At 33.1% G+C, this 26,865-nt stretch overlaps 1 pseudogene; it reads left to right on the top strand.

The window, feature by feature from the left end:
- LOC142616130 (disease resistance protein RPV1-like) lies at nt 1–26,553 on the top strand (annotated as a pseudogene).
- The last annotated feature ends 312 nt before the right edge of the window (nt 26,554–26,865 follow it).

Below are 26,865 nucleotides of genomic sequence, written 5' to 3'. Positions count from 1 at the left end.
AATTGTTGCGTGATATTAGAGAGAAACGAGAAGAAAAGTAAGCTATCTATCTCTCTCTTTTTCAATTAGGCTCTCTTTCCTTTGAAAGGGTTTGGGTTTTGATGCTCTGATTTCCATTCATTTTACTAAAAACCAATTACCATCTAATAGGAACTGAATCCGGCCTTGTTTCAAGATGAATATCTACGCGCCGTAAGTTCTCATTTTTCACTCTTTTGCTTCTTTCCTTTTGCTTCCTCTCTAAAATAAAAAGATCTACATATCAAATCGTTTTCTTCTTCCTAATATTTTTCTCCCGTTTGAATTGAATTTGAAAATAATTTTTTTAACGTTTATTTTTTTGTTTGGAACATAAATGTTTTCTAAAAATGAGTTATTTTTAAAAAGCTTTTTTTCAATAAAACTATTTAATTTTCCATAGTAACCTTAGATGTGTCGAAAAATAATTTCTTAAATTTTCTTATTTAACTTGTTGTTTATTTTTGGAAAAAAAAAATCAATGGAAAATGATTAGTCCTACTTCTTCTATTGACCAAATAAAGTTCTTATTTGACTATTTTTTTTAATTAATTAATTAATTTTTATACTATCAAAACTCTAGAAAACGCAAAAAGGTATCCAGGCCTGTCCCAGAAGTCGCAAAGAGCTATAGATTTCAGCTTCCAACGAATTCCATGAGCCTTCAAGGATTGTCAACATCATCACCATATTGTTCTTCAACACCTTGGTGGAAATACGATGTCTTTCTTAGTTTTAGAGGAGAGGACACGCGTAAAAGTTTTGTCGACCACCTATATGATGCTTTGAAAAGGAAGGGTGTTTTGACTTTTAGAGATGATGAAAAACTTGAGAGAGGAAAATCAATTTCACAAGAGCTCTTGAAAGCCATAGAAGAATCTAGATTTGCTATCGTTATTTTCTCAAGAAACTATGCATCTTCGACGTGGTGCTTAAATGAGCTTGAAAAGATTGTTAGATCCATGAAAGAGACAAGATTGACAATTCTGCCAGTTTTTTATGATGTAGATGCATCTGATGTACGAAATCAGACAGGACCTTTTCAAAATGCTTTTGATGATCTTGAAGATGAATTTAAGGAAAATTTGGAGAAAGTTGAAATATGGAGAGCTGTTTTGAGAGAAGTGGCCAATATCTCCGGTTGGCCTTTACAAAATAGGTAATTTTCATGACAGACTTATTTCTTTTGATATATAAAGTTATAAACGACAATAATTCTTTTACTTACAATTGAAGTATATAAACAGCTATTGGAATGTATCACAAAATGCTTGGTTGAATATTACATATCTTAGTTAAAATTCTGTTGTATTTTGGAAGTCTGTGCTTCTGTTATTTTTCATTCTTCCTTTTGTTGTTGTTGTTGTTGTTGTTGTTGTTGTTGTTTTTGTTTTTGTTTTTTTTTGTTTTGTTTTTTTTTTTAAATCAAAAGAAACAGAATGCAAAACAAATTAAAGCATGGAAAATTATGAATGCATATGCAAAAACTAAACATGTATGCGCATACACCATTTAAATTTCACAATTTCATATGTAAAACCCCCTTTTCTTTCCCCATTAGTTTTCTTCAACCACCAGTGTCATTAGAGAAATCAAAATACAATATCTTATTACATATAACCATAGTTACTAAACCTAGACCAGATGTTGACCCAACGTATAAGCTGGGTTCAGGGTGGTCGATACCGTACTGGTATCGGCCGTACCGGCCGGTACATACCATACCGGCCAGTGCACCGGTACCGGTACACTTCTATATTGTACCGAAAAAAATACCGGCCGTACCGGTTGCGTACCGGCCAATTTCGGGCAATACCGGCCGGTACCGGGCGTACCGGCCGGTACAGAAAAAATTTTTTTTTTTTTTTTTTTTTTTTAGTTTTGTAATTTTTGAATTTTTGTAAGGGCATAATGGTAACTTATTTACATTAACTTATTAGTATTATTTGTTTTCTTAGTATGCAATGAACAACAAAACTTTCTATTTTTTATATAGTGTTTTTTTTTTCTTTTAATTGATACTAAAGTTTAAAATTATGAATAATTTGTTCTGAATTGAGGTAATATTTTATGATAAACTTTTATATTTACTATAATATAAGTGAAATATTATATGTTTATAAACATGGTTCTAGAAATTTTGGTGTGTGTGTGTGTGTGTATATATATATATATATAAAATAGCGGTAAACCCGAAACGGTACACCGGTATTGACCGGTATCCGAAATATATCATACCGGTGGCCAAACCGGTACAACCTCCGGTACGGTATTGACTTCCTTGGCTGGGTTACATTGGTTCACCCAGTAGGTCACTAGTTGAACCGCCAGGTCAAATAAATTTTTTTTCAAAATTATATATATAGAGTAAGTTTAAGAAATCATGACTTGAATATGTAAATTAAAAAAATAGACATTTTGCCTAACTTAAACTCATCATTACAATTCAAAATTAATGTTTCACAAGCAATAGCAATGGAAATTCTATAAAATTAAATTCACAAGCCAAATAAACGTAGGCCATAAGATTGCAACAAAGTCTTTGCTAAATAAGATCTTGTTACATATCTTAAACTTCTATGCATTAAAAAAAGAGAGAGGCAAATCTCAAACTTTAATGCATATTGCTCTCAGTCTCTCACCATTTGGTCCAATGACTCTCTTTGCATGGATTACAATATGGGCTTAAACTTGAAGCTCTATCTTCATTGAAAACTCCAACATCAACCTCGTTATTAGATCCTTTTATCATTAGGCTCCTCACTCTTAGCTTCATATTGGTTACTAGATCTCAATCATCATTGTCATCTTCTTCTACCAACTCTTCCAAGTTTAAGTTATCTACATACATTTATACTCTTGTATATAGCCCCAAATGAAATAAAAAGAAAATACATGAACCAGCATAAGTGAATTTGCAATTAATGTAACAAATTAACCAATATCATTTTGGTTGTTTTGGATTGTACAAGCTGCTAATTCATTTTGGAGTGTCTCCAATTCCTCCACTGTCCAATTTGTTGGCTCATCGTCTAATACCCGCTTGGTATTCTCATGAAAAACTTCAAATTTAATAGGATCATAGTTTCAATGCTTGAAGTAATTTCTACACAAATTTATTATACAAGTGTTAAAAGTTAGAATTTGAAAGGATTGAAAATTGGAAAGAAGCAATTTAACAATTGGAGAATTGCATGTAAATAATAATGATTAGTACCTTTGCTGCAATCTTAGGTTGAAATGGACATAGAATAGATCATTAAGGCGTTGATGTTCCAATCTTTTTTATTTTTTTAGTGAATGTGTTCAAAAATACTCCAATTGCAACCAGAAGATATAACAATTGTCCATCATTATACAACAACAACAACAAATTTAAACTACAAGTAAAATAAAAATAATAGCTAAGAGAATAAAAAAAAAAAAACCTTCTTAAATATATTTAAACATTAATTTTTTAAAATTTATTTTATAGCCATCATAAGGGGTGGCTCACTAATGTAGTAACTAAATCACTAACAACAAGTCTCTAGCCGTATCATAATTGATCTACGTACACATATAACATCAAAATTCACAATTAGTATCCGTAAAATTCTACCAAACACAAGTTACACAGTACATAATAGATTAATTAATTGGTCTAATGTTTATCTCATAAACACTAACTACAAAGGTGCTAGGAGCCTTATAACTAAATTGATATTTCTTTGTGTCCAGGTTCAAAGAAAGCAAACATAGCATGTAAACTAAGTTAAAACATAGCACAATTTAGAAATTCAAAGAAAGCAAAGTGAGTAAAGTAAATGAAATATTGTTAAAATAAAAAGCAAACATCAATGAAAAAACGTAAAATAAAGGCCCTCAAAATGAAGTACCCAAACAACCAAACAGCAAAATATGAAGAAGAGAGCCACGATTGAGAGTTTCAATAGGAATTAGACTTCAACAGCTGATTGAGAGAATTGTGTTGGTTTTCTAGGAGAAACACCTTTTGGGTTGCGGGATTTAGGTTAGGCTCAAATTTTCATTTTATCTTAAAATTAAATTTTCATGGTGGACACTGGATATGTCTCGATATTTTAATTATTATATATATTTTTTAACTTCACCCTTGTCAATGATTTCTAAATTTTTTTTGGATGAAAAATTGGAGAGTGGAATGTTGTATCTGTGAGATTATTTCATTAGGTCAGTCTCATAAAATTACTCACATATGTGAAAAAACTCTAGGATGAAGCCCTAAAGATTTCATTTTAGTGGAAACTTTAATGATTTAGTTGTAGTAATTGAAACTGTGTACTAAATTGTGAAAGGACCAAACTATAAGGGTAAATTATAATTACCCTATTTATATTGACTTGCATCGGTAAGATAAGTTTACACACTAAGGGTCTGTTTGGATAGAACTTATTGCTGAAAACTGAAAACACTGTAACAAAATAATTTTTAAATGCGTGAATAGTGCCGTAAGACCCATTTTTAATGAAAAAGTTGCTGAAAAGTGAAGTTTATGGTCCCGTGTATAGTGCACAGGTGCACTGTTCATGGGAGAAAAGTCAACAACTGCGTTTAAAAAAAAAAAAAAAAAAAAAGCTGAAACGTGAAACCCAGCAACGCAAAATGCCCGATCCAAACATACACTAACTTCTCTAGTCAAAGTCTAACTCTAATTTTTTTTTTTTTTGAGAAACAGTACCTATTGGTTATATTCATGAAACTGGAACATCAGCCACAACAAAATGTAAAATATCTGGTGGAACAGACTTCATCCAAAAACTAGCAAAGCAAAACAAAGCCTAAAGAATGCTATTATTCTAATTTATGGTCAATCAATGTTATCCTAAGCAATGCTATTAACTTGCTTTCCCCTACTGATATTTTTGCCGATACTAATAGGTCCTGCTTCTCTACATCTTTTGCTGCCTCTTCAATTTTCTTTTTGCTTCGATAATTGGGAAGGCCCTTAATTGTTTCTTGGGAAAGAATAATAATTGTCCATAAGTTATCACCAAGGATCTATTTAAACTGAATATAACATAAACTATAGCTCCTTACCAGCTGTCCATTTGACATGTATATACAATTATTTTATGGGTGGTTCTATCCATGTTGCTTGAGCCATTGAATTCATATTAATTTATTTGACCACGGAGTATTATTGGCCAACATTTTCTTCCTCCCACAGGCTTTTTTGATTGGTTTGGACCATTGCGTAATTATCGTTCTATTTTTTCTGCAGGCATGAAGCAGAATTTATCCAACACATTGTCGAAGAGATATTACATAAATTGAGTTCAGGTTTTTCAAGCATTCCCACTGACTTGGTAAGAATAGATTCTTCAGTGGAGGAATTGTTGAATTCATTTTTAGGTTTTATGAACAATGTTTACATGATAGGGATTTCTGGTATGGGAGATTGGGGAAGACAACTCTTGCTAGAGTTGTTTATAATAAGTTTTGTAGTCATTTTGAACCTTCTAGCTTTATTGCTAATGTTAGGGAAGAGTCAGAAAAATGTGGTCTGCTTCCATTACAAAAGCAGCTACTTGCACAAATTTTGGAGGAAAGAAATATAGATATATGGAATGTAAATGAGGGAGTTGACATGATCAAGAAAAGGATACATCATAAGAAAGTTCTACTTGTCCTTGATGATGTTAATCAATAGAACCAATTAGAAACGTTGAGTGGATAACATTGCTGGTTTGGATTGGGGAGTTGGATCATCATAACAACTAGAGATCAACATTTGTTGGTCCAACATGGGGTGCATAAAATATATAAGCCTAATGGACTAAACCATGATGATGCCTTAAAACTTTTTTGCACTACAACAAAATGTATTTTTGGCACGACATATGTACGTACATGTGTATACTTCATCCCTATCATGTTTGTAAACTTATAACATATGTAGTATCTATATTGTGATTGTTTGTTTATTTTTCTCTTCCAAATGATAGGAAACTATTTTGAAAGTGCAGGAGGAGCATTGTCAAGATCCTAATTCAATTCCCTTAACCCAAGAGGAGATATCAAACAAAGTTTTTAAGAAGAAATTTGGCATTGTAAAAGAACTTGGCATGATACCTTCATCTTCTCTTATCACCACCGCCTTATCTAGTTTCTCGGTAGTATATATCTATCGTTTAGAAAGTGAGATAATGTATGATAGGGATGGAGTGATACACATGTATATCACTCTCTATCCCTATCATATTTGTAAACCTATAACATATGTAGTATCTATGTTGTGATTGTTTGTTTCTTTTTCTCTTTCAAATGATAGGAAACTATTTTAAAAGTATAAGAGGAGCATTGTCAAGATCCTAATTCAATTCCCCGAACCCAAGAGGAGATATCAAACAAAGTTTTTAAGAAGAAATCTAGCATTGTAAAAGAACTTGGCATGAAAACTTCATCTTCTCTTATCACAACCGCCTCATCTAATTCCTCTGTAGAATATATCCATCGTCTAGAAAGTGAGATAACTGAGCTAAAAGAGGCAAGAGCTAAGCAAGAAGAGGTGCAAAAGAATATCCTTAACTTTTTGAGGAGTAAGGGGTATGATGACACTCTTACCTATGGGGGTAGCTCGTCTTCAAGCTAAAAGACTTATTGGTTAGTATTTTATCTTTGCAATTGAGCATTATATGGCGTGACAACTTTTAATGCATTATTAGAAATTAACTAGTGAAGTACCCGCGAGACGCGCGGATAACTTTGTAAGCTGCAATATGAGAAGGTTAAGTAAATTGTTAAACTTATTTGAAAGTCATAACATGAAATAATACCTTTTTAGTGTTTATCAATTCAAAAAAATAATCGCAAATGAATTTTCAATTATAATTGCTTAATCTATACCAATGACATTCACTAATCAGTTACATGTTGCATCAATACATTTTTACATTAACATAACATTTATCCTCAACTCCAAAAATTGCAAATGACATTAATAAAACAAAAAGGAAGCACCAATTCGCTTGAAGTTAAATAAGGGCAGCACTAATTGTCATTGAGCTAAAAAAATCAAAAGAATGTGTTGGACTTAGGAAGCACTAATTGCATATGCTGCTTGCTCTCTTTCAATGTTTTATAGAGCATTAAGCTCCACCGTAGGAGATATTTATCTGTAGAGAAACAAAGAAGGGCAGCTCAAATGAGAATTAAAAATAAAATTGGAGGCCTTTCGTCAAACATCTAGCAAATATAGTAATTTGTTCTTATTTGACATATCCCTTACGAAAAAAAAAGAGAAAAAAAGATACGGTTTATAGAGCCTAAGTATTATCTGCCAACTCAAATCCTATAGTCTAGGTCAGATGAGTCCACATCAGAATGATCAAATATTTGGATGCTAACCAATCAAATGTCTTCACCTAATCACATCCCATTTTCTAATAATCTGGTTCAATTGATCTACATGTTAAAGGTCTTCATAAACTAAGGCAAAAATAAGAAAATCAAGTAGATCAATGGTATAATTAAATTCAAAAAAGTTAAGATGTTTCAATGTTGGTTGAGCTAGAAATGATTCAACATATTTAATGAATATTTAACAAAGGTGTACCTGTAAAACATATTTAACAAACTTTTAATACTAAGAAGCAGACACGTTCTCATACGAAGAGATTCTAAGTTAATATAAATTATGGGCTCACCTTCAAATAATGGAGAAACCATATAATGTGTTGCTACCCACGTAATGGAGACACCATTCTGAGTTAACCAACTAATGTAATTTGTTTTTTCTAAAAACAAAAAAATAAAAAACCTCAACAAATTAAGCAACTAAAAACTTGAATCACCCTAGATCTTAAACTTACCTGACAAATGTGATATTCTCATCTACCATTCCTATGAGCCACAATAAATAAAAGAACGAGAACATAGAATATTTAAGAATCAATAAAATTTAAAAGAAAATATTTGATTACGGAATTTTGAAACAGAAAGTGAGAGGAAAATAAATAAAAGAAGTTGGAGAGGGGTACTACACTGCATATTTAACTTTTTTAAAAGAACAGAAAAATGAGAACAATAACTTAGGAACCAAAAAAATACCATTTTATTTAATCATATCATTCACTAATTAGTAATATGTTGCATCAATACAATTTTCCATTAACATAACATTTATCCTTGGGGCGATCGAGAGGTTGAGTTTGACATGGGGTTGAGAAGGAAAAGGGTCCTGGTCTTCTGGGTTTTGAGTCTATGTAGGTCCTGGTGAAGAATGCAAGATGTAAAGTTGTAATTTACAACTATGTTTTATGTTAGCTTTATTCCATGACAAAAAGTGTTGTATTTGCTTTAAATTGTTCCTTGTAATTTGTGGGTTTTTATTGTATTGGGTTTAGTATTAAGTTGGTGAAGAATCAAGCTTGAAATGAAGAATCAGTGCATTTTTGCGATTGGCTCGCAAGAAGGGTTCCCGCGAAAAGGGCACGTGAGAAGCACATGCTGGAAGCTGAAGAGTCATGCCAGCCTAGAGGATTTTGCGAGTGTCTCGCGGGTAAGGCATTCCCGTGAGATACCCGCGAAACTCTCTGCCTGGAGGATTTTTAAGTGTGACTTTCTTACCCTTTACCCATACTATATATACTCTCATTACTCACAAAAGTAAAGGAGGCCATTTAGAGAGAAAAACCCTAGATAGGTTTTCAACAACACACACACCTATCTTTTAGAGAGAGAGCTACTAATCCTTAGTGAGAAATCATCCTAGCCTCTTCTCCTTCCCTCTCCTATTGTCATACCTTGAGAGGAGATTTGTACCCAAACACAACCTATACCTTTTCAGAGTGTAGAGAGTGTTTTGAAACTTGGGAAGTTTTGAGGATTTGCCAAAAGAAGCTAGTGAGGCTTGGCGGATGCAATTGGGCATATTGCGGGATCTAGAAAGCTAGAGAAGACATGACTCCGTGAAGTCCGTTGGTAGCAGGAGCTTGGAGGGCTCAAGTACATTAGGTAGACTAGGCTTGGAGGGTCTTTTGTTATTCGTGTACTCAAACTTTATTCTCTAGTGGATTGATTCACTGCTTAGAGGGCAGCGGAGAGGTTTTTCACCGAGATCTTCTATTTCCTCTTGGATAACACATCGTCGTGTTATCTTGTGTTTTCATCTCTCTTCCCTTACTCTTGTTCTTTACTTTTATTGTTTGTTGTTCATGTTTATGCACTAGAGTAGTATCGGTTGATTGCGCTTCATTTACTCTTATTTTCGCACTTAGTTTAAGTTAGAGTAAACTCAATCTAGCTGTATTTTTTTTAAATTAGGGGTCTAAACAAGCTCTTGTGTTTTTAACACAAATTCGAGCTTTCACAAGAAGTGATGTAGATTGTGGCCTGTGAACTGTACTAGTTTTGTTTAAACCAACGGCTTGTTGTAGTAGTTTAAGGTCACCTGCCATATCCAAAGAAGTGTCATCCTTTACTGCCTCCTTTCCAAGCTGAAACTCTTCTACTTCCTTTTCATTTTTTGTAAGGATGCCTGCCTTGTTTGTGCAGATTGTTGTGACTTGGCCCTTTGTCTCAAAAGCATATAGTTTTAGACTTAATATGTGATGTTTGGATTCAATTTTTCTTGCCCCCATACCATTGTGAGAGACCGCATAATTTAGGGTGCTCTCACAAAAGAGATTAGGGTGCTTTTAAGGGCACATCTCTTTTTGGGTAAGTGGTGTGGAGTCACCACTTATTTTTTATACCAAAAAATAAGAAAAAATAAATATAAATTACATGATCAAAATTCTTCATTGTCATTGATTGAATAAAGAAAAGTATAATTTTGGTAAATTAAACCATACAAGGCTTTAGGTCTTAGTTACAATCTATGCAAAAGAATACAAAGCTTTGGTCCTAATTATAGTCTACCAAAATTAAAAGACAAAACACTAATCTACCTATCCAAAAACCCTAAGCTAGGGGGCTAGGTTACAAAATGGGAAGGTGTTAGACACCCATTCCGCCCAGACAGAGTTTGATCTTCTAGACTCTAATGACCAATATACTCTTTTTTGCATGATGTTGAATGATATGTTGAACATACATTACAAAAAGTAATTTAAATAACTTTGCCTTATGAATGATGTGTCCTTTTTTTTAAAAAAAATTCAGATCTGTCTTGACAATTGAAAAAGAAGATTTGGTTTGTAAAAGAATCAGATTTGTTTTTATGGAAAAGAAAGAATAAGATTTTTGTTAAAAAATATTAGATCTGTTTTTATGTAAAGTTAAAAAAGGGGCAATTATAAAGAAAATCAAATTCGTTTTTAGAAACAAAAAATATGACTTTTTGAAAGAGAATTCACATTCATAAGATGAATTCATTATGCATGCATCACATATTTAAAACTAGGCAAAAATGCAAAACTGACCCTTTAACTTTCACATTTTTTCATTTCAGTTTTGTCAATTTAGTTCTCTAAGTTTCAATTTTTGTCAATGTAGAACTTCGTTACAACTCAGTTAGTGGTTGTCGTTAGAACTCCTAAAACGACGCCGTTTTGCTTTCTTTTTTTATTTATTTATTTGAAATTAAAAAAAAAATCTGGAAAAAAGAAAGAAAGAAGAAACTTCTCCTGAAATCAAAACAGAACAGAGACAAATCTAGTACAAAACCTAGAAAGAAATCAAAACCAAAATGCAAAAAACATTCGGTAATGGCTTGGGCTTTTTAAATGTCAGTCCATCTTTTAAGTTAAATGCGAGTTTAGAGTACCACATGGCAAGACCTCATACACTCCTGTATGAGGTTTCTGCTTTATATATATACTAGTTGGAAACTTGTGCGATGCACAGGAAAACTTTGCCTAAAAGTATGTTGGTCTCAAGTTTTGCATAAAAAATATATTTAATTATATTGGTCTCAAACTGAAACAATAAATATTACAAGAAGACTTAAAAAAAAAAAATTGGTATGCATCTAACTAAAAGTTTCTGTAGTCCTCTCTAGTTTCTACTGTAGGATACCAAAATCATTTGTGCATCATGGATTTTATGCCAAAAATTTGTGGCTAGAATCCTATAAATTTTTTAGATTTTTTGGAAATGACAAATGCTATTAGAATCTACTAAAGGGACAAATACTATTAGAATCTATTACTGCAGTATCTCAATTGTTTGTTGATATCTAAACCTATGATCATCTTTATGCTTATGATGGACCTAATACTTTCAAGCATTTGTGTAAAAAAGAAAATAAATAAATAAATAAACCTGCAATTCGAAGGCACACAAATAGTTTGATCCAACTTGTTCTAAAGTTCTTAATTGGTTGTAGGAGCATATCAAAAGTCATTAACAAATTGGTTTTCATACCTAGTACCATAGCATCATAGACGACCCAAAATTTAATATGAATATAGTTGAATGCAATATGACTATTGGTGACTATGCCATATCACATAGCATTTGACTTTTTCTTTAACACAGAAAATTCTTAGGTACTCTCGAAGTATAGTAAAATGGTGCTCCCTCCTCTCACATTTATGATGGACCCCACCATGTATTTAATAAGTGGACCTTACCATAAATGTAAGATAAGGGAGCATTATTCACCTTGCTCCAGGATTACCTAAGAATTACTTTTGTAACACCACTTGTTATCTTAGTAGACAATCCTTCCAATGTGTAGCCCATTAGTAAGATTGAATATTATCTTAAATTTAGGGAATCATAATATAGCACTCAAAATGAGAGAGAGAGAGAGAGAGAGAGAGAGAGCGAGAGAGAAATTTTGGAAGAGGAAGAGAAAATAGAGTGGTGAGACTGTTGAGGTTGGACTATACATTTCCTTTTTATTTTTTTAAGAGTGATTGTATATCTTCCTTGAAGAGTGTGTGTAGTTTGAAGGGAAGCTTGTATAGAAGAAAAGAGCTTATAAGTGAGTCAGGGTCTCGGCTTTCAAGTTTCATCTACACATGGGGAAGGACAAAAAGAGTTTGTAAATGGGTTAGGCTCTGGGCTTTCAACTGCACATGAGAAAGGATCATGCTTAGGTTATAATATATAAGGGAATAAGTGGGGTTGGGTTTTTCATAAGGTTTGACTTAATTTTCAACAACAACCCATCTTTTATATAATAGTAAAAAGAAGTTGACATGATTTTTTGGGAAATAGTAAAAACAACTTAATTAGAAGATGTTAAAAATGCTAAATGCAATATTAAAGCGTCACATGGCAAGAGCTCATGCATTCTTACATGAGGTCTATATTTTTATATATACTAGTGTATGACCCATGCATATGCGCGGGTACAATTAAAAATAATCGCAATTACATGATTCAAATTATACATAGTATTAGCTTACATCTTTTTTAAACCATACATTTTTAAAATATTTAATTGGATTTAAATTTTTGGTTTTTGTATCCAACTTAAGAGAGTGTCCAACACTCACATACAAACCATTTCATTCCTTATTTGATCTTTATGAAAACCTTCTTCAAAAGACTTTTTTTTTTTTTTTTTTTCTGTATGTTTCTCTCCTCATATTTATAACTGATTATCTAATTGGGCTAACCTTTTGGGCCATTCTAATTGGGCTCTAGTATGTGGCTTGGAGTGGGACCAAAAGGGACCAATAAAACACTAGATCCAATGGGCCTTGCGCTTTTCTGTCAACTCTTGATAAGTCCAAAATTACCATTAACTATATTTAATATCACTATATAAATATAGTTGCACTTTAGGCTTTATCTATAAATTATATCCCAAGACTTTATTATACATGCAATCCCTTCATAAAATATTCGTAGTAATACAAAGTCATGAATGTAGACTGCCACTTTGAAGATTACTACATCTTAATCCTTGAGTACCCGGTTTAATTCTTTAAGTTATTCACCATATATTTATGAAATCCAATTCCATAAATATATACTTTAGTAACTCCTTACTAAAGTGGTTGGGCCCAACTCTCTGAATAATCAAACCCATTAAACTTATTTCAAGGAAATATTTTGTATCTCCGTTAAGAGATTATGAATTCCGTCTTGAGAATATATGTTCCATCAACACTAAATGTGGTTGCCCAAAATACTGAGATTTTGATCGTGACTTTAGATCTCACTCCTGATATATCAAATTTATGATCAGGTTCATTATTCTCTCAGGATTAAGAGTTCATGTAAATAGAAGTTGTGAGATTTATTATTCATTTGACAGTCGTTAGGAGAACAATAAATCTCAAAGCGATCCAGTTCAATATGTTTTAACTCTTAAAATATATCAACATATCAACTAGAAATCTTCATTTTCATGATTAAGACAAATCATCTTAGTCGATATGTTACAGTTTTCGCAGATGAAACGCCCAATTTCATCACCCATTACGAACTACATTTTGAGTTTACAAGGAACTTGTGATTTACATCTTCTATGACTAAATCACATAAATCAAATACAATGCATCTCATGGACTATGATAATGTCTCATTAGTTCATTTATAGATAATCTCATATAATTATTTATGACATGCCAATAAATTGGATTTTAAGGCATAAACCCCAACAGTCCTTGACCTTACAATGGAAAGGTCTCAATCCCTTAATGCACCTCCTTTCTTTGATGGGAGCAATTACACATTTTGGAAAGTGTGTATGCGTGCATTTTTATATTCTATTGATGATACTGTATGGGATGCTGTTGAGATTGGATGGACTAGGCCGAAGGCTGCCAAATCTACTTGGGATAAGGCAACCCTTTTATCGGCCAATGCTAATAGCAAGGTTTTAAATGCTATATTTTGTGGTGTCTCACCCCGATGGATTTCACAGGATCTCACATGTTACAATTGCCAAGGGGGCGTGGTAAATCTTGGAGACCACATATGAAGGCACCAAAAAGGTGAAGGACACTAAGTTACAAATGCTCACCACTTGCTTCAAGGAATTAAAGATGAGCAAAGATGAGCCGTTCAACTCCTTCTATGGGAAGCTAAATGAAGTGGTGATTGGCAACTTCAACTTGGGAGAAAAGACGGAGGACTCTAAGATTGTGAGGAAGATCCTACGATCATTGCTAGAGAGCTTCCATGCAAAGGTTACTGCCATTGAAGAGAGCAAAGACCTTGATGAGATTAAAATTTAAGAACTCATTGGTTGTCTTCAAACTTACGAGCTGTCTCTACCATCACAAAGGAAGAGCAAATCTCTTGCTCTCAAGACGATTAATGAGAGAGTGGAAGCTCAAGACTCCTCGGATGAGGTTGAGGTTGAAAAGGAAGTGGTGTACCTTGCTAAGAACTTTCGTAAGTTCTTAAAATTCAAGAAGGATGGAAAGTCTTTTGAGAAGGGCAAATTCTCAAATTTTAAGAAGGATAAAAAGGATTTCAAGAAGAAGGATTTTAAAGATTCTTCTCCATCTCAAGCGGTCATGTGCTACAAGTGCAAAGAGCATGGGCATGGGCATGTGAAGAATGAATGCCTCACATATTTGAAGGCAAAGGGTAAAGTCTTTACCACTACCCTTAGTGACTCAGACAACTCCAATTTGGATTTAGAAGAAAGTTGTGACAGAGAAGGAAACTACTCCGCATTTATGGCCATTGCTCCTGTGGACTCTTCGGATGATTTGAGCACTCTAGTGGAAGAGTTCGGTGAGCACACCGAAGTGGAGTCCATGGGGATTAGGGAGGAATCCGATAATGAAGATGAAGAAGAAAAGAGATTACAAGAAACGTATAATTCTCTTCTTGAGAAGTTCAGAGAGTATTCTAGAGTGGCTAAAGTAGCCATAAGAAAAATGAAAAAAGCTAAGCAAGATTACAAAAGTCTTCTAGTACGGTATAAGGAGATGAAATGCAAAGTTGAGGCGCTGAATGAAGAACTAACCAAAGCCTATTCCAAGATCAATTTTCTTGAGCTTGAAGTGATTCAAGCTAATGCCAAAGTGGAGCGTGTTGCCTCTAAGAAACTTGCTGAAGTGCTTGCACATCAAAAGCCATTTTCTGACAAAAGCAGCTTAAGATATGCTAGAGAAAGTAGTTCAAGCGCCAATGTGTCTAAAGAGATGAAGTTTGTTAAAGCGAAAGAACCAATGCTAACAACTCCAACTGTTGAGAAAGTGAAGTTTGAGAAGAAGCCAAATGTGATTGCTCAACGGGTTTTGACAAAGCCTCTAAATCTATTTGTGGCCAAACCCAAGGCTAAAGGGAAATCTCTTTCGAAGTCATAAAGAGGTCCACAAACTCAACATTTTTGCCACCATTGTGGAATCCGAGGACACACTAGACCTAATTGCCACAAGCTTCAAGCATTGAAGAATGCAAGTTTTCAAAGGCCAAGAGGACAAAGAAATGGCAAAGGGGATCTCAAACAATCAAAAGGGCAAGAAGTTGACTCCAATATTAGTGATGTGATGAAGACGATAGATACCATCACTTCTTATTTGGAAAACTTCACTCTAAGGTTTAAGAATCACAACTCAAGTACCCAATCCTCTAAGGATATCACCCCAAACGCACGTGCCATGTGCGTGAAGAAGGGTACATATGCATAAGCATTAGAACATGTCCATGCATTAATTCTTCCGATTTGGTGTGACAATGTTTAATTGTGTGCTTATGTTTTTCATTCTAGCATGTTTTTACTGTTTTTGTTTGTTGTTTTTTTTTAAAAAGCTTTGAGTTTTTGTTTCTTTTTTTTATCAATCTTTAATTGCTTTGTGTCAAAAATCCAAAAACACATAAAAGTAGAAAATCCAAAAAGTTTAATCGACATTATTGTGTTTTGTCACATGCATGTTTTGCCTTTTACCTTCGTACAAATGGCTTATGCATTTATGAGTTTAGCTTGTTCTTTATGCACTCATATTAGTGTGAGAAAAATCTTGACATTTATGTGATTGTTGTAAATAGTTCTTCAAACTTGTCATGAATGATTAACTGGTGGTTTTGTTGATCATGAGACATGCATAAACTTGTGCCTATATATCTTCCCACTCTTTTATATTTTTGTTTATAGCTCAACAAATATCAATTCTCGAAAAGAGATAATGAGCTGCAAAAGCCGTTAAACATACTAGTATTCGACTAGGAAAAAGAGAAAGTGACTTGTAATGAAAATGTATGGTGCCCAAAAGCCAAAGGCTTAATCATCAAATTGAAATATCAAAAATTTCAAGTATCGATCTCAAAATGAGATGTATTGTTCTGTAATGATCAAATGTTATGAATTGTAAGAAGCCAAAAGAATTTCTTTAATATTATGTAATCAAGTTTTGTGGGAGGTCATATATGCATATTTCTATAATTGAGATTGGTCACTCTTCCTAGTGCTAATTGTGTATATCTTGATTGAATTGATCATTGAAGCTTTACATTAGATCAAGGACTATCTCATATTTGGTACCCACACACATCACACATGTCTATGTTCAATGAATACCTTATTTTATTTGTGTGATTATACTTGATTAAATGTGTTGTACATACTCAATCATATGTTGATCAAACACAAAAAGATTTTTGAGTATTTTTAGTTGTTTTTGGAAAGTGTTTTTGTTTTGAAAAAGTTCAGAAAATCCAAAATTTGTGCAACTCTGTTTTGGCGACTCACTCACTGGTCAAGCCAGTCGCGAGCTAACTCAGATGCTCTCGTGACTCCTTGGCGAGTCAGTCCCCTAATCGTGAAAAATACTTAGCGAAATTTCAAAATTTCTAGGTTTTTGGCATTTTTGCAACTCAAATTGGTGACTTGTTCACGAGTGGAAGCTCCAGTCACGAGCTTACACAGAAGGATTCGTGAGTCCCTTTGTGACTTGCTCATGAGTGGACTTCCTAGTCGCGAAAATCGTGTGTTTTGCACAAATAGGGTTAAATCCAAGACAGTTTTCAAAAACTTTTTAGTTTTTCCTCGCATCATGAGCACCCTCATTGTCTTGTCTGCCTCTCCCTCTTCCAAAACCTCCATTTTCTTCATCAATCATTCATCAATCTTCAAGAAAAGGTATGGGTTTTCTCTTATTTTCAAAGTATTTCAAGTTTCTAGCCCTAGTTTTCTTGGATTTTGTGTTTATGTTGAGATATGGAAATATGGTTGTTGAATATGGTTTTGTTGATGTTTTTTTGAGTTTGATTTATGGGTTTTGTTGGTTTTGTTAGTATAATGCTTAGGCTACATGTTTTACAAGTTTGTTCTTCATTTTTGTGCATTGTACTATGTTTTGTGTTATGTTGTGCATACCATGTTCATAATAAAATGTCTATAGATGTTTTTGTGTGCCTCTTTGGATTCCATGGAATACAAAGTTTGTAGGGATAATCATGTTTCTTTGATTTTGAAATATCATATGATTATGTGTTTTTACACTTTGCCCTAGTTTGCACACTTTTGCATTTGATGCACACACACACACACACACACACACACACACACATATACTTTGACATGTTTGAGTGCTTAATGCCATGATCCTATCATGTATTGATGATTTATGTCTTCATCTGCCATTTATTTGAATTACTCTTTAAATTTTAGTTTTTAAGGTTTTAATTCAATGTCCATTGTGTTGGTACTAACTTGTTACTAATCAATTTTGTTGCCCTTTGTATTTCAACTTGCCTTTTGATATTACTTGATATAGCTTGAAGATGTCTCCTTTCAAGAAATCACCTATGAAAGGAGATAGCAGAAAGGGAAAAGAACCGGTGATTGATCTTGATAGCCTCACCCCTAAATCAAAGAAGACTTGGCCATCAACAGGATTTTATGATATCGACAAGTTCAGATCATATGCTGCATCTCAAGCTTATGTGAACTACTTCCAGGATGCCTCAATGTTGGTTGAAAGAGTGGTTGAGCAAGCTTCTATTCTCAACATGAACATTCCGAAATGATTTGCCACAAAGAATTGGAACTTCCTTCTATCCAACTTTGACGATATGTACAAAGAGATGGTGAAGGAATTTTATGCAAATGCCATTTATGATGGGGATGAGCTGAAATGTTGGGTTAGAAGAAAGGGCTTCATGATTACACCCTCCTACCTTGCCATCATTTTGAACATCAACTGACCAGTGTTCCAAAAACCATCAATATATGATGATTTGGATCCGGAGGCTGCCTTGCTTCGGGATACTTTTAGAGAAAACTTGGAGTTCTCTCCCAATGGGAAATCGGTCAGTGTTTCCTCACTATCCCCCAAATTGAGACTGCTTACAACAATCATGTTCCATAATCTCTATCCTCTCTCAAGCACTGGGTACATGAATCTTGGTCGGGCTTTATTCCTTCATGACTTGATCACTGATGAGGAAATTGATATTTGCTCCCATATCTTCCATATTTTGAGCAAGACTACTAAGAGAACTGCCTCAAGGAATTGCCTTCCTTTTTGCTACCTCATTTCAAGAATTTTGAAGCTCAGAGGCGTTGAACCATTGGAAGATGAGTATCCTTATCCTAAGCAAAGTCTGATCAATTTTGCACTCTCAATGCTATCATCGGTCATAGCCGAAAGGGAGTAAAGCAAGAAAGTCGTGCTCCTCATAGTGGTTTACACTCTAGCTCACGTCCCTATGATGAGAAGTTAGACAACATTATGGTGTCCGTACAAGACATTAGCACCAAGTTGTCCGGACTTGCATCTATCAAAACTCAATTGGACCAAATCTAAAGTAGTTAGAGGAAGATGAGGACTAGCTATTCTGTGACAAAAAGGGGGAGATGGCTCATGATAGGGGGAGTGTAGTGACAGGGGGAGCAAGAGCTAGATCAAAGGGGGAGCAATGGAGATAAAGAACAAGAGCACCTATGCTTAATATTTTGTTTATGACTTTAATAGTCTAGTCTATGTTCATATTTCATGGTTTATGTTGTGTACTTGAATATGCTTGAATTTGTACCTTTTCTTTGTAACTTATTAGTACTTTTAGATTATGTATACATTTTCTTTAGTACTCTACTCTTATGCCTTTATTGGATCTTGTATCCTTGATGCAAATACTATAGTGTTTTGCATTGGTTGAGTGTTGGACATGCAAATGATACTTTGCATTGAGCTTATTAGCTTGCATGTCCGGATGTTCATTCCTTGTGTGAATGATCATTGTAGTCATTATTTATAGTGATTGTTCATGTTTGGTCAAGCCATGCTTTATTGTTATATTCTCTGTTGCTTGATCACATTGTGCTTGTTCCATATGCATTTCAAGGTTTCTGCTTTCAATGATCATCTTGTGTTATTGTTTTTCAGGAAACTTGTTTGTATGGTTCAAGAGCTTCACTGAATCTAGTGTTAGGTGTGAGTGAGTTTTGGCAACTGTTCCTAACTCACATTTTAAGTCTAGAGTCTGTTTTAGGGTTTTGTCATGGAATAGCCAAAGGGGGAGATTGTAAGGTTGAGTTATTCAACCATGTGTTGAGTTTATTCTGTGCTGAATTTGCTTGTAATTTCAGCAATTAGATACTCTGTATTTAGGGGGGAATAATGTAAGGTTTATGTGTGAGAGAGTGTGAAGAATTCAAGTGTGTGTGCATTCAAGAGGATTCTCGCGACCGGATCTCGCAAGTGATTTGCAACTGGCAACTTGCCAAAATGCCACAGGTGTGAAGCATGCAGGAAGTAGAAGGGTCACAACAACTGGAGCACTGCAGGACAAAAAATACAGTCTGGCCTGACAGTTATCTCGCGACTTGTTCTAGTCGCCAGAATGTCCTATTTTGCAGAAAAATGACTTTTCACATTCCTCACATACCCTACTATAAATACCCTTATACCTACGAAATGTAGAGAGCTTCTAGAGAGAATTTTGAGAGAGAAATTCTAAAGAAAACCAAGATTGACTCATCCACAATCTTAGACTTTTAATTCTCCAAATTACTCTACTCTCACCCTCTCCATTAACATACCCTTAAGAGGTTTATTAGCCAAATCCTTATCTTACCATACCCATAATAGTGAGGAGGTATTTTGGTACTTGGGAAGTAGTTCAAAGATAACCAATTCACTTGGTTGATGCAATGAACTTATTGCGGGATCCAGAAAGCTAAAGAAGAGACAGTTAGGCTTAACCTTGTTGAAATAAGAAGCTTGGAAGGCTTAGGTGCATTGACTAGATTAGGCTTGGAAAGTCTATTGCTATTCTTGTATCCCAACTTTATTCTTTAGTGGATCATTTTACCGCTTGGAGGGCGGCGGAGAGGTTTTTTGCCGAGTTCTTTTGTTTTCTCTTTGATAACACGTGCCAGTGTTATCTTTGTGTTTGCATCTCTCTAACCTTTACTCTTGCCTTTTAATTGCTACTGTGTTGTGATTAATTATGGTGTTGAGTTGCTTATTTGTTTGGGTTTATGCTTGTACCTATTATTCCGCACGTCTATTGTTTGGGTATAAGCTTGTATTGGTTATTTTTGAAATTGGGAGTTTAAACATTTATTAGTGTTTTACACACTAAGTGAGCTTTCATATATATACACACACACTAATCACCAAACATCAAAAATGGGTTATATTATAATATCATGGATTTGTTTTGAGTAATTCACTTAACAATGTGAGTTACCTCAATGCTCAATGTCAGATTTGTCATAGGTATACACCTTGGAGAGTTTGGATTAGAAGGAAGAACTAAAGAGTTTATATGGGAAAGAGAAACGGCAGGGAACTACAAACGGTAAAGACAAAGAGACACAAAATGCCATACTTATGAAAAAGTATGAATCGATACATTTTAAAATAAAACTGATACTAACAATTTTTATTTTCGAGAGGAATAGATACTAACAGTTAGGAGCTATTTTTCTTTTTTTTAATGTGAGGAACTACTTTTTTTAAACACCCAATTTTCTTAATTGGAGCATGGTTTTTCTTTTTCCTAAACATTGTGTAACGGTTTTATTTTGGTTGGTTGTATATGGTGTTTTTTTTTTTTTTTTTTTTTCAATCTGTGTGAACCTTTTAAACTGTATGTCTCAGAAGGATAAGTGGGTTTTTTTTTTCTAATGATAAAAAGTAATCATCGGGTAACGGATGCAATAGATTAACATTTTATTGAATCTATAAAAAAAAGGTATAACATCATTTTGAATAGTAAATTTATAGTTTTATAACATCTTAAACTTTTTTTTTCTTAATGGCATAATGTGTTAGGATCACAAAAGAGTATGTGTAAAATCTAACAGTGAAAAGTTGTTCTTAGAGGGTCATAAATGCAATAATTTTGTTAAATAAAAGCGAAACTTTTATCACATTTTCTAATAACTTTACAACTCTATAGCATTTATCTTTTAGTTAAGGTTGTATTAGAGAAGTGAAGCTTTTCTTAATTGGATGGGTTTATGGTTACTATTTACACACCTTTGTTGTGTAATATTAGAGAGAAACGAGAAGAAAAGTGAGCTATCTCTCTCTCTCTCTCTCTCTCTCTCTCTCTCTCAATTAGGCTCTCTTTCCCTTGAATGGGTTTGGGTTTTGATGCTCTGATTTCCATTCATTTACTAAAAAAAATTACTATCTAATAGGAACTCAATGTGGCCTTTTTCAAGATGAATATCAACGACGACGATTCGTAAGTTCTCATTTTTCACTCTTTTATTTTTTTCCTTTCACTTCCTCCCTAAAATAAAAAGATCTACATATCAAATCGTTTTCCTCTTCCTAATGTTTTTCTCCAATTTGAATTTTTTTTTTGAGAAGCAAGTTTGAATTGAATTTAAATATATTTTTTTAACCTTTTTTTTTGGCTTTGACATAAATGTTTTCTAAAAATTGAGTTTAAAAAAAGTATTTTCAATAAAATCATTTTATTTTCCTATATTTTGTAGCAAACAAGAACAATTTCCTAAATTTTCTTATTCAGCTTGTTGTTTGTTTTCCAAAAAAAAAAAATAATGAAAAAATAAGCCATATTTTTTCGGTTGTCTATATACAGTTTTTTTTACTCATTTTTTTTTGACACTATCAAACAGATTTTTTTGCTGTCCTTTAAAACTCCCCATGAGCAGTACATTTCCAAGTCCAATGAATTACATGAGCTCTCAAGGATTGTCAACATCATCTTCTTCAACACCTTGGCGAAAATATAATATCTTTCTCAGTTTTAGAGGGGAGGACATGCGTAAAAGTTTTGCAGACCATCTATATGATACTTTGAAAAGGAAGGGTGTTTTGACCATTAGGGACGATAAAAAACTTGAGAAAGGAAAACCAATTTCACAAGAGCTCTTGAATGCCATAGAAGAATCCAGATTTGCTATTGTCATTTTCTCAAGAAACTATGCATCTTCGACATGGTGCTCTTAATTGAGCTTGAAAAGATCGTTATATTAATGAAAGAGACAGGATTGACAATTCTGTTGGTTTTTTATGAGGTGGATGCATCTGATGTACGAAATCAGGTAGGACCTTTTCAAAATGCTTTCGATGATTTCCAAGGTCAATTTAAGGGAAATATGGAAAAGTTGAAATATGGAGAGCTGCTTTGAGAGAAGTGGCCAATCTCGCTGGTTGGCCTTTACAAAAATAGGGAAATTTCATGAAAAACTTATTTCTTTTGATATATAATGTTATAAACGACAATAATTCTTTTACATACAATGAAGTATATAAATAACTATTGGAATGTATCATAGAATGCCTGATTGAAATATTACATATAGTAGTTAAAATTCTGTTGTATTTCAGAAGTCTGTGCTTTTGTTATTTTTCATTCTACCCTTTTGTTGTTGTTTTTACTATTTTAATCAAAAGGAACAGAATGTAGTGCAAATTAAAGCATGGCAAATTATGAATGCATATACAAAAACTAAACATGTATGCGCATACACTGTTTAAATTTTACAATTTCATATGTAAACCCCCTTTTCTTTCCCCATTAGTTTTCTTCAACCACTAATGTCATCAGAGAAATCAAAATAAAATATCTTATTACATATAATCATAGTTATTAAACCTAGAATGGATGTTGACGTGGTGTATGAGCTAGGTCATTAGTTCAACCAGTGGGTCACCAGTCGAACTGCAAGGTCAAATAAAAAAAATATTCAAAATTATATATATATATATATAATTAAAAAAAATTAGACATTTGCCTAAATTGAACTTGCCATTATAATTCAAAATCAATGTTTCATAAGCAATAGCATTATAAATTCTATAAAATTCACAAGCCAAACGAATGTCATAAGATTGCAACAAAGTCTTTGCTAAATAAAATCTTGTTACATATCTTAAACTTCTGTATATTGAAAAAAAGAAAAAGAAAAAAAAGGCAAATCTCAAACTCTAATGCGTATTGCTCTCAGTCTCTCACTAGTTGGTCCAATGACTCCATTCACATGGATTACGATCTGGGCATAAACTTGAAGCTCTATCTTCATTGAAAACTCCAACATCAACCTAGTTATTAGATCCTCTTTTTCATTTGGCTCCTCACTCCTAGCTTCATATTGGTTACTAGGATCTCCATCATCATTGTCATCATCTTCAACCAACTCTTACAAGTTTAAGTTATCTACATACATTTATTGGAAAATACAATGTTTACATGATAGGAATTTTTGGAATGGGGGATTGGGGAAGACAACTCTTGCTAGAGTTGTTTATAATAAGTTTTGTAGTCATTTTGAAGCTTCTAGCTTTATTGCTAATGTTAGGGAAGAGTCAGAAAAATGTGGTCTATTTCCATTACAAAAGCAACTACTTGCACAAATTTTGGAGGAAAGAAATATAGATATATGGAATGTATTTGAGGGAGTTGGCATGATCAAGAAAAGGATACATCATAAGAAAGTTATAATTTTCCTCGATGATGTTAATCAATTGAACCAATTAGAAATGTTGGCTGGAGAGCATGGCTGGTTTGGATTAGGGAGTTGGATCATTATAACAACTAGAGATCAACATTTGTTGGTCCAACATGGGGTGCATAAAATATATAAGCCTAATGGACTAAACCATGATGATGCCTTAAAACTTTTTTGTTTGAAAGCGTTCAAAAATGAGCAACCCCAAGAAGGTTACATGCAACTCTCCCAAGATGTTGTATACTATGCTAAAGGCCTTCCATTAGCTCTGGAAACTTTGGGTTCTTTTTTGGTTGGAAAAACGTTAGGTGAATGGCAAAGTGCATTGGAAAATTTTAAAAAAATTCCAAAAAGAGAAATATTTGACATACTTAAGGTAAGTTACGATGGGCTAGAAATAATGTGGCAAGATATATTTTTGGATATTGCGTGTTACTTTAGAGGTAAGAGAAAAGATCAAGTAATAGAGATATTAGAGAATTGTGGTTTTGATGCATGAATTGGTATAAGTGTATTCATGGGTACATCTCTCCTAAGCATAGAAAATAAAAAATTGTGGATGCATGATCTTCTACAAGAAATGGAGAGAGAAATTATTCGTTGAGAATCACTTGGAGAACCTAGAAAACGTAGCAGATTGTGGCCTTGTAAGGATTTGTTTCATGTATTGACAAATGCTATGGTAAGAACAATAGCAAAACAAAATTTTTTTTTTCATTAAACATGATTATAATAACATAAATTCATTCATTAAATTAGTTCTTTAAAAAAAATGATCCAATAGATAAGCAATTACTTAAGTACTTAGGTAATGAAATATAGAATACAAATTTTCATTTAAGATGCTAATATTAACATATTGTCTTTGACGATTTCTTATATTTTACTCTGAAAACATAATTTAATTGTGTCATTGATTATAGATTTGAAATCAATTTCGTGATTTAATCAACCAATCTTTCAATTTATAATGAATGGCTTTTTTCTTTTTCTTTTTTTCTTTTTTTTTTCAAAACATCGTTTATGGTCTTCATTTCTTTTTGTTTTTTTCCTTATCATTTTAAAAGAAATGTTGTAATTTCGTATTTAGATTTTTTTTTTTTTTGCTCTAAAAGGAACATTTTAGTTTTAATGTATGAGTATAAGAATAATATATAACAATTTTAATATATGAATTTTAAACATCATTCTGATGTAAAATTTTAAATTTGTCGTAATAATTTTTCTGCTCTTTTTTTGCCTCTTTTAAGGGGGGAAAAATAGGACTCGTAGTAAACTTTTCTATTTTTTATTGTTAGATTTGAAGTTGGTCCCACCATTAGAGGGCTTCTTTCGGTGGAGCCCTTGAGAGGGGAAATTCTTAGGTACTCTCGGAGAAATTGTGCTCATTCCACTCGCATTTGTGGTGGACCTTCTCATGAATTTAATGAGCATCATGAATGTGAGAGGAGGAAGCACTATTCTTTGAAAATACCTAAGAATTACTCTTGGAGAGGAGGGGATGCAAAAAATAAATTGTTTCTCAAAGGCTCAAATAAACAGCAATTTCCCAAGTGTCCACCAATGGTTCAGAGGAGGTTATACATTTGGAAAACTCAGGGTGTAGCTATTTTCATCTCTTTTGACACAATATAAACATGAGTAATTCTTGTATTCTTAACTTTTATTGTGCAATTAATTCACTGATCGTTAGCTTTTGATTCTCAGGCAATAGAAACAATTCAAGACATAGTCCTAAACTGTTATGAATGGGAAAGAGGATATTGGAATTTTGAAGACTTTCCAGAAGCTTTTTCAAAGATGTATAATCTTAGGTTGCTTAAAATTCATAGTGTGCACATCCCGAGTGGCCTCAAACATGTTTCTAACAGCCTAAAATTTCTGCAATGGATCTTCAACAAGTTTGCCATCTAGTTTCCAACCAAAAGAGCTTGTTGAACTTAATTTACAGTCTAGCAAAATTAAATATCTTTGGGAAGGAGTCAAGGTAATTTTGTTCATTAAGCTGCCTTTCTACTACTAGTACTTATTATTATTATTTCTTTCTTTAGGAGTAGCTTCAATGCACTCCCTACGTATTTGAGTTTTCTCCTTTCCTTAATGAAACTAGTAAGTTGCTCATGTGATGCACGGATAATGTTGTAATGTTTCATGTTTTTTTTTTGTGGAGAATGTTATGCATATATTATAGCATATTTGTTATAAAAATTTGGTAGTAATGAGTTCATTATAAGAAGCAATAATTATAAATTGCACACACATATCCATTATAATTATTCTGTTCAAGTAATGAGCCAAAAAAAAAAAAAAAAAAACTTTGGAGTAATATTGTATAACAAAAGTTGATAAAAACATATTGATTCATTCCATATTATTGATCTTTCTTATGTGATGTAATAAAGAGCGTCATTACAGAATCTTTTTCTTTTTGGTTGTTGTTTCTTCAATTATTTGTTATTGTGGTATGGCGATGCTTGTAAAGCTTGTTGAGGGGCATGTTATCATCATCTATTTCTTCATCTTCAACATTTGAAGTTTGTTCCGTCTCTTTTTGTTTAAGTTTTGAGCTTTCATCACTTTTTCCTTTTGTTGTATTATTTGTGTTAATCACTAATGGATTGGCATTGGAAGATTCTTGACTAGATCTTACAAAGTTTGGACCTCTAAATTTGTTGTTGCTAAGATTTTTCATAGGTATTTACATTCATATTAAATTTCAGTGATATAATAGTTTTTTGTAAATGTTTTTATATTTTTTTTTGTTAATTTAGGAATAGTGTAGCAAAAGGGTTAAATCATTGTGTATTTTTCTTTTCTTCTATACCTTTTTGTCATTTGAAGGTGCATAAAAAATCTTAGCATCTGTGTAATTTTCAAAACCATCCTTTAGATTGAATTCATTTAAATAAAGTAGGAAAATGCATATTTTTTCCAAAACTTTTCTTCAAATCATGTGGGATTCCTTCTCCAATATCAATTTGCATATAAGGAATATAATATATATTATGATGAATAGTTTTATAATAATTTAAATAAGTTGTACCTTAATTTGTTTTTTAGCGAGATCTCTTACAGATTTATTTATGATT

Source organism: Castanea sativa, chromosome 11 (genome assembly GCF_040712315.1).
Source record: "Castanea sativa cultivar Marrone di Chiusa Pesio chromosome 11, ASM4071231v1".
Lineage (NCBI taxonomy): Eukaryota > Viridiplantae > Streptophyta > Magnoliopsida > Fagales > Fagaceae > Castanea > Castanea sativa.
Note: the sequence above shows the minus strand (reverse complement) of the source record. Positions and strands in the feature narration are given on the sequence as shown.